Source organism: Pipistrellus kuhlii, unplaced genomic scaffold (assembly GCF_014108245.1).
Source record: "Pipistrellus kuhlii isolate mPipKuh1 unplaced genomic scaffold, mPipKuh1.p scaffold_m20_p_2, whole genome shotgun sequence".
Taxonomy (NCBI): domain Eukaryota; kingdom Metazoa; phylum Chordata; class Mammalia; order Chiroptera; family Vespertilionidae; genus Pipistrellus; species Pipistrellus kuhlii.
The window spans coordinates 81,375,545-81,384,731 of record NW_023425515.1 but is presented as its reverse complement, the minus strand read 5'-3'; the positions used below and the strand labels follow the sequence as shown (position 1 = coordinate 81,384,731).

The following is a 9,187-nucleotide window of genomic DNA, read 5'->3' as shown; positions in this document are numbered from 1 at the left end:
CCAGAGTCTTTTTCTTTTCTCTGAATATGAGTGAATGAATTACACTAACTCAATTTGGCTATTATTATAGCAAATTTCCAAAAGTTAAAAGTGACCTGCTTTAAGGATTTCTTACATCAGTGAGCACAGTGCCTGAACTGCCCATTAAACTTTAGGTAGAAAGAAAATGTAAACAGGAACTTTGAACAAAATAGATGCAATACTATTGTCATTGTTGCTACTTTGATTTTAAAATCATAATGGTCTTAGAGCTAGTTATATGCAAAAGCTAAGTTACTTAATTCTTGATTCTATATAGTTTTAATTTTAGTATACATTTCTGTAAGGTAGCTATAGTGTCATTCTTTTAAGAATGTTATGAGGTATCCTCAAAAATTGAGAAATTAGGAGAATTTTGTTTTTCCATTATACTAAATGGTAGCACCAGCATAAGGGATCAGCATGAAGATCTACAAGGTAACTTAAAATATTCCTGAGCCTCTAAGAATGGAATTGTACTTTCTAACCATATTAACTTCAAAAAAAAAAAAAAAAAGAATGTATTAGTTAGAATGTAGGTTTGGTAGGATATACAAGCACTGAACAAAAAATTACTGAGACAAAAGTTCCAAAGTTGATATCACCTGTTCTACTTCATTGTACATAAAAAGGGAACTTCCATAGACTTACAATGTTCTTTTAATAATCTCAAAACTCTTTCTTTTGTGGCATGGATGTGGCTGCCCACCATAGCTTCATTCAGTCAAATATGTGATTAATCTCTGTAGCACCTATGCTCTCAACTCCTGTTCATTAATCACCTTCTGCTTATAATTTCCCTTCCATAGTAGATCACTCTATTAGCAGCATGTGAAAAGAAAAATCTTAAGATATTTACATTTCTACTCTTTTTAAGTCATTAGATTCAGGGTCCACTCTAAATTAGTATTTCCTCATATTGATTTAAGCACATCTGCAAATATTCTTTTTCCAAATCAGGTTGCATTTTGAGATCCCAGGTGGAAATGATTGGGAGGGGATATAAGTCAACCCATTACCTCCTAATTCAGAAGAGTAGTTATTCAGAGGTGGACATAAGAGCATATCAGGGATTTTGAAGTATTTGCTATAGTCTATTTTAACAATAGAGAGTGTGAAATAGGATGAGAAAGACACGAGAAGGGCCTGTGGCATGTCTGGTGTCATAAGTATTTCTCCCATCGGAGCTCCCAGACTGTGAGAGGGCATGGGCTGGGCTAAAGGACACCCTCCTTCACCACCCCCACCCCGAGTGCATGCATTTTGTGCATGGGGCCTCTAGTTTTCTAATAATAACTTGGTATAATAAAGACCAAATATCCTCTGTCTTTCAGGTATTAATAGTTGTGTGTCTATAAACATCTTTAAACCCTTTTGTGGCTAATATTTCACTTCAATAATTAGGCCTCATAGATTTGTTTTGATGATCTAATAAGATGATAGTATACATTTGGCCATGGTTAACTATCATTAAAAGATAGTTATTCATTTCATTAAAACAAAATGCATATTTTAGCTTATAATAAAATGTGTACCTTCTCGGTGTCCAAAATTATTATTATCTGTCTGTGCGAGTATTTTTATGGACTTAGTCACCTAGAATCTAATTAACAAACATAAGATTTCAAGGTATATTGAAGAAGAAGGATAATTGAAAAGTATTTCAAACAAACCCTTAAAAAAAATCTAGTGAATCATTTGACAACACAACTGAGTAAACTTTTGCAGTAATACAAAGTTGAGCTTATGAGATGACTCCTTTACCAAGCTAGATGAATACAAGAAAACACAGTTCTTTGTATTACTGTTATTGAATTTAATGAAAACCAGTAATCCCTTAATGTATTGTCTACAAATAATTGTTCAGATTATGCTTTTCTTTTACAGTTAGCCTTAACTTGGTTTTTACAAAGACAACTTTACCATATACAATAATATGTGGCTATTCCAGAATGCTCTCTGATTCTCATTTAAAAACAACTTATTGTTACTTTTAGAATATTGACATTTTGGTGTTGCTTTTAACTGGTTTCTTTGTAAGCTTTTGAACGTTTTACTATCCTGTCTTAATTCCAGTTAATCAGGAATAAATAAAGTTATCTATACTGTATATGTTAGGGCTAACTTATAAGCTGATCTGTCAATTATTTTAAATTTCTCTTTTTTTTTAATCTTATGTGGCAGATTTTATTATAAAATCAGGTCAGTTGGGACCCACTCATTGAACTGCTCTGCTGTGAGGCAGCCAAGTTCAGTGGCCTTCAAGGAGGACCCGTTTTGTGTGCGGTCTTAGCAACTTTTGCTGCCTTGCCCTACCCTGTGTGAGGGTCAGAGCCATCACCGGCATCAGGGACTCGTTCATCGGCTTGGCCATCCTGTCCTGTGGGCCTGGGTCCCATCACGCAGTTCTCTGTGAAAGACACTGCCCCGCCCGTCCCCCGCAGCCCGGCGGAGCGCAGCGCGTTCTTCATCATCGCGGGCGTGAAAAGGTTCAAGTGCAAGTGTCCGCTGCTTCCCTCGAGGCCACAGCGACGTGATTGCCCATGACCTGGGCAGCCACCAGCGTCATCGCTACGCACTGCGTCGAGTTCCCCTTGCCGGGCATGATCCCTTCCATTTAATTTTAATTTTAATTTTAATACGCATTTAAAATTGGATAGGGCACTAGAAAGCAGTCTAATGCGGTAATGGTGTAATGATAGCAGCTCTCATTACGGCACAGCTCACCCCCGCAAAAGTGCTGCTTTGAACACAAAGCCACTTAGCAGGAAGGTGCAGCCTTCTCTGATGGCAGGAATGAAATAGTCATTATGTTACTAGCTCGTTCTCAGGCGGAATCAGGCCTGAGCGAGGCCCGCAGCCCAGGAAGGGGGTGTCGCTGGCCGTCCTCATCAGGCTGCAGGCAGACGTGTTCATGGTGCCCCTGAGCCCCACCGGAGCGTTCCGAGCTGCCAGAGCCTGGGACTGGTGTGGAGCTGGGACCGAGGCAGGCCCAGGAGCCGGCCACCTGCGCAGGCACCTCCGAGGCCACCTTCTCCGCAAAGCTGATTCCAGAGTTCAGACCAGTGCCCAGGGCTGGGCCCCGGGCAGCGAGTCCTAGGTTCTTGGCACAGCAGCCTTTCTCCTGGATATGGCACATCTCAGCTGCTGGCATCACCTCTGAACTCCTGCCCACAAGTTAAGCGGGATTCTGTTCCTGGCGCTGTGCCAGGTGGGAATTTTTTGTGAGATGGTGTTTCACACTGTCTACCAGTTTTGTTTCAGGTTTTACAGTCACTAAGGGTGTAGGAAACTGTTAGGGAGTTTCTGGATTTCTCACAAAGAAAAGTGAACAGTATAATGAATGTGTGTCCACCATCTTAATGATGTCTACATCACTAAGCTACATAATTAAGATATAAACTTGTGGAATTTTTCTGCATGAATTTTTGGTATCAATAATTAACTACATTAAACCACAAAAGAATAATTGAAAACATTGGTTTCTGGCTTTTTATGAACTATATTGGAGTTCAAAAGATAGTAGTAATTTTTTTCTATTGGATATTCATACAAATTCATATACATTTTTGAGGAGTTGTTAAACTAAGATAAATATTCTTTGAGAAAGATTTATGTTAGCATTAATCTACTCCTTGAATGTCATTTTCTAAATTCTTGAGGTGCCACAGAGCATTTCAAAATCAGACTTTCCCCCCAAAAATGTGCATATATATATTGGTGAAAGAATTTTCAATGCATCTCAGGGAACACCATTATTATTAACACACACTTTTGTTCAGTGCATTTTTTTATGCATGCAAGTAAGATTACTCCCAAGGGCCACATCTTCTCCCATTGAATACTGAAATGGTTTCAGTGTTCCAAAAACACATTCAAATCACATTAAATTACAGAGAACATGAAACCCACTGTCAAATACCAGAGACTAATAATAACGACTATTGAAGTGAACTTACAAAAAATACGTAAAATGTAGAAGAAAATTTGAATTAAAGTTCAGATTCCATAAGCTTATATTGGTTAAGATAAAATAATACATTGGTAGTCTATAGGAATAAGAAAGAGACTGAAACATATATAGAATTTAAACAATAAATGCTACTTATCTTTATCTTTTACTAGCTGCCTGGTGCACAAAATTTGTGCACTGGGGAGGTGTCCCTCAGTCCAGGAGCCCTCTGGGGATGTCCAGCTGAAAGCTTAGGCATGACTTAAGCCATCAGTAGGACATCCTTAGCTCCTGCCACTGCCACTGCACTTTCTAGCCTTGAGCCTGGCTCAGAGCTTCAGGCCGAGTGGCACTCCCTGTATGGGAGAATACTGACCACCAAGGGGCAGCTCCTGTGTTGAGCATCTGCACCCTGGTGGTCAATTTGCGTATTACCCTTTTATTATATAGGATTGTCTCTTAAAACCTGCTGGTGAAGATGGGCAATAGAAAACAGGATCTCACCGATTATACCCAGATTAAAATATGACAAACAGAATACATAGCCAATGCAATAAATAAATTAAGACAGGGTATATAGTTTATTATATTTAAGTCTCTCCCCCTATTTCAAACCTTACTCTATAGTAGTATTTTTATAACATTAGCTTTTACCTATATTAAGTGGAAATTGTGGAAGCTTGGCTCTATTATAACAGTTGCCATTATCTTTATATTTTTAACCCCTTATTTTAAAAAATTATTTACTTCATGAAATAAATTTTCTGTGATGAATACATTATGCACTTTGTAATGATTTGATATTACTTTCTATATTGTATCACTATAAAATATGAGAAAATATTTATATGTAATATTCAATATATATTATCTAATACATGTGTATTTAGATAATATGTGTATAGTATGTATGTGTGTGTGTATATATATATATATATATATATATGTGTGTGTGTGTGTGTGTGTGTGTGTGTGTGTGTAATTTATATAGAGGTGACTCTTGAACATAGGAGTTTGGACTGCATGGGTCCACGTATACATGAATTTTGTTCAATAGATACCAGTACTGTTTTTAATCTGCAGTTTGGAATCTCTGAGTAAGGAAGGCATACGCTATGCACTATTGAATGCCATGTTATATAAAGGACTTAAGCAGCTATGAATTTTGGAATTCAGGGGGAAGCAAAAGGGGATTTTCACCTGTGCAGAGGGTTAGTGACCCTAATCCATGTGTTGTATAAGGATCAACTATATATATCCATCTTTGAGGTGAATTGCTGCCCAGGCTAAGGTGTCCAAGACATGGTAAGGCAGCAGTAGCTGGGGAGCAAGGAGTTGGAGGAAGACAGTTAAGGATGGAGAATGACAAGAAAGAGGAGATGAAAAAGAATGACGATATATCCAGGAGATCTGGAAGATGATAGTGACACCAGTTATGCCATGGAAAGCAGTTTCAGGAGCCACAGCTCCTATAGCACTACTCCAAATCACTTTTCTTGTAAGCTGTAGGGCCGAGGGGGGGAACACTATCTCTCATATTTCAGCTTTGAGGAGGAGTCCAGATTGCCAGAACTTGACTAGCACTTCTGAATTTCCTGGGTTGCGAGGCACTGTGTCATCCTTGGGAAGCTCTGCAGCTCCCACAGTGCTCACATCCTTTAACACCCCATCCTACCATTGCTGCGCTGCTGGAGTCCAGGCCCAAATCCTGCCTCTCTGTAAGAGGGGAGGAGAGCCCCAGTGGGGGTTAGTGGTCCGCTAAGCAGGGGAAAAGGACCACTTTGTCCCTTGTGATCCGGGAAGAAGGCTTACTCTTCTTCAGTCACCGTCAGCCCATGACTTATAAAAGTTGCATAAGTGAAGGCTGGAACTTGAAGTGGGGACCTATACTTGTTTGCTAAGGGGCCTGAGAATAATATTGCTGCTGATAGTGATACTGCTGCCAATTTTGTTGCTACCACTCACCTGGTAATGCAGGTACCCCCCCGCCCCTCCCCTAGGCCACTAGCTTACTCAAATTGCTCACTGTGACTCAAACCTCTCTGAGCCTGTCATGTCCAGGTTGCATGTCCAGGCCCAATGTCTCCTGCTCATACGGTGGCTGTTGTGACAGCTGATCCAGGAAGCATAGTCTCCTGAGTTGGCCCTGGACCCTGTCCTGTTGAAATCCAACCCTGGGCTCAACGAGTCCTGCCCTTGGTATCAGCAAAACCCTTCATATATCTCTGAAGAGGTTGAACTTCCATCACTCCAACAGGAAGCCTCTGCTCTGCCTACTGAGGCCCCTTCTAAAATGGAACCTTCTCTAAATACTCAGGAGGCTTTAGCTCATCTTCTGCCCCAACAAGAGGCCTAAGCTCAGTCTACAGTGTCCGTTTAGACACTGGCATTTTTGTTAGTCCATCAAGGAGCTCCAGATCAGTATCCACCCTACCTTGAATATATCAATATTTAATCTGTAATGCATCAGAAGAGCTCAGTTCTGCTTCATGTGCCTCTTGTCAGTGTACCATATTCTCCATTCTAGCAGAGGGGTCCAGCTCAGCCTCCAAACTCCTCTTAGCTCACCCTGTGAAACATCATTAGGTGACAGTCTAACCTCCAGCTTCTGGTGAACCTCAGCATTGAGAGTTGCCTAATAATAATGTTAAAGTTGTGGATCTTGGGGTTTTGGTAACTTCAGAGACCCCTAAGAAGATTGAGGAAGATGTCTTGGCTCATGTACCAAAGTCCATTGAAGAAGTGAAACCTTCATTCCAGCTCATCCTACTTCAGAGGCTAATGCCACAGCCCTGCAGCAGACTACAGCTCCTGCAAAGCACTCCGAGTGACACTTCACTTCCAGAGCCTATTCAGACCCAGTAGCCAACATTGTCTGAAATTGCATTTCATTCTTTAGACTTGGAAGTTAACGAGACCCAGCAATCAGAGTCATTTGAGGCACTTCTTCCAATGACTGAACATACTAGTATATGAGCTCTGTACCCACAGTAATTGGATGCTGCTGTCTATTGGTCTGAGCCCAAAGCAGAGACTCCACAGAGTTCCCGTGCCAAAGTCCAACAAGTACAGAGGCATCTTCACAATCTTACACTTGAAAGGAAGCTCTGTTTCTTACATCGGTAAAGATACATGGAAGTAATGCCATTGGGTTTAGAAATTATTTCTAAGTGGAAATTATTTAAGAGAATTATGTAAGGATTCATTTGGAGGCCTGTTGTCCCTCCAGTATTTAAATCTTGGTTTCAATTTAATCACAAAACTGAGTTTTGGAACACTTCAGGCCTGGCATGGAATGCAGTTTTTACACAAGCTAATTCTCAATTGTAATATTCTGTCAACTGTTAAAGATTCATGTCTTTTTAAATCTCTAGCATTAAAATATTTATACATGGGAACAACACAAGTGTCACTTACAACAGCTGAGAGCATCCTCACAATGATTCTTGAATTGGGAAAAAAAAAAAAAAAAAACAACAACTGATCTTACTTAGTCATTTGTCCTGCTGCCTCTGCCAATTTAACAATAACATTGAGAATGTTGGCAAGACCATCACACGCTATTGTGACACTGAATGTATGATAAACACATGTAGCCTCCTGGTATGGCTTCTGATTCACAGCAAGAAGTAAAGATTGCCAAGGCAGAGTGGGATAGGGATCAATGGGAAAATGAGAGGACAGAAGCCCAGGGTGAACAGGAAGAGGAGTCAAATGAGCTCACAAAAGACATGCCAAGATATAACAAACTCCTCATAGCAATACCTGTGATTGTAGTAGTAATGGTTTTCATTATAATTATCTGTATCTCTGTGGTTTATCAAAGAATACCATCAAAGGGAGGTAAAGAAAGAATATCAATGGGCTTCCCCCTCCCCTCCCAGTTCTCTGGCATTGTAGATGCTCATCAGGATATGAGCTGGAGGAGGGAAGTTTCCAGAGAAGGTAACCATTTTGGCTAAGAGATACATATGGACCTCTCAATGCCATTGTATGCACAGAAACATGGAGTAAAAGCCAAGTAAAATCAGTTTTCTGATGAGGATGAGCTTTTTGACAAAATGGAGCAGGTTGAAACCTCATGCTCAGTAGTCAGGGTTGATGTATCAGACTCCACTGCTGAAGAGACAGGGGAAGAAAGTGAAACAGGACACCGGACACCGTCTCCAAGTGAACCCTATTCTCAGGCTATCTATTGTACAAGTTATATTTGGAAATGTTGGCCCAGCCTTGTTAATAAAAATGCAAGTTTTCCTTCTTTCCTATTGTAATGTATAAATTCATAACCATGCCTAATCATGAGTAAAGGAATCCTATATAATAAAAGCTTAATATGCAAATTGACTGGACAACAGAACAACCGATGGAATGACCGGCTGCTATGACACACACTGACTACCAGGGGGCAGATGCTTAAATCAGGAGCTGCCCCCAGCCAAGGCAGGTGCCAGTAAGAGGGCCCCCAATTGCCCAACAGATCGGCCCTGATCACCGGCCAAGCTTAGGGATCATACCTATGCATAAATCTCATGCTTCAGGCTCTAGTTAAAGTATAAACTGTTAAGTATTTATATGCAAATAACATGAGCCATAGGCAAGAATAGCAGGGCTGAAGCTGGAATCCCTGGGGTAGCCAGTACTTCCTCAAGCAGCAGCATGGTCAAACAAGGGTACAGAGGAGCTTCTGGTCCTCATTTCCCCAATACAGTCAGTCTCTTTAAAACACATCCTCAAGGGGTGTGGTTATTTAGTTAAATAATTTATTCTAATACTCTGTCCCCTGGCTCACTAAGAAGCAGTTTATTACAGCACATTTGATCTTGTGCTCATAGAGGATCATCCACTTCTGGCTCCTCTTATCAGGTATTAGGGGTTGTCCGAATATTTGGATCACTGAGCTTACCTTCAACATGGGGCCTGTTCTTTCCCCAAGCACTTAAACTCATGCACAAATGAGTAGCAGGTCTCTACCCTTACAAGCTAGTGGAAAATTCATAGTAGGTTTATTGCTTTCTTTTTTAACTAAAAAACTCCAAACTGTCAGATAGCTAACTGGGAGGCCCTGGAGAGATAGGGTAAAGAAGAATGTTGCATGAGAGCAGTAATTGTCAAGATTTCCTTCATCAGGACTTTATTTCAGAAAATGTATTTGTAACACCACTTCTCCATTTACTGGTCCTGCCTCAGCCTCTCCTGACACCACTGGTGGTCATGTGT

At 40.5% G+C, this 9,187-nt stretch overlaps 1 pseudogene; it reads right to left on the bottom strand.

Annotated features, from left to right (window-relative positions):
- Window positions 1–2,249: 2,249 nt before the first annotated feature.
- Window positions 2,250–9,187, bottom strand: part of LOC118722987 — a 54,811-nt pseudogene continuing 47,873 nt past the window's right edge.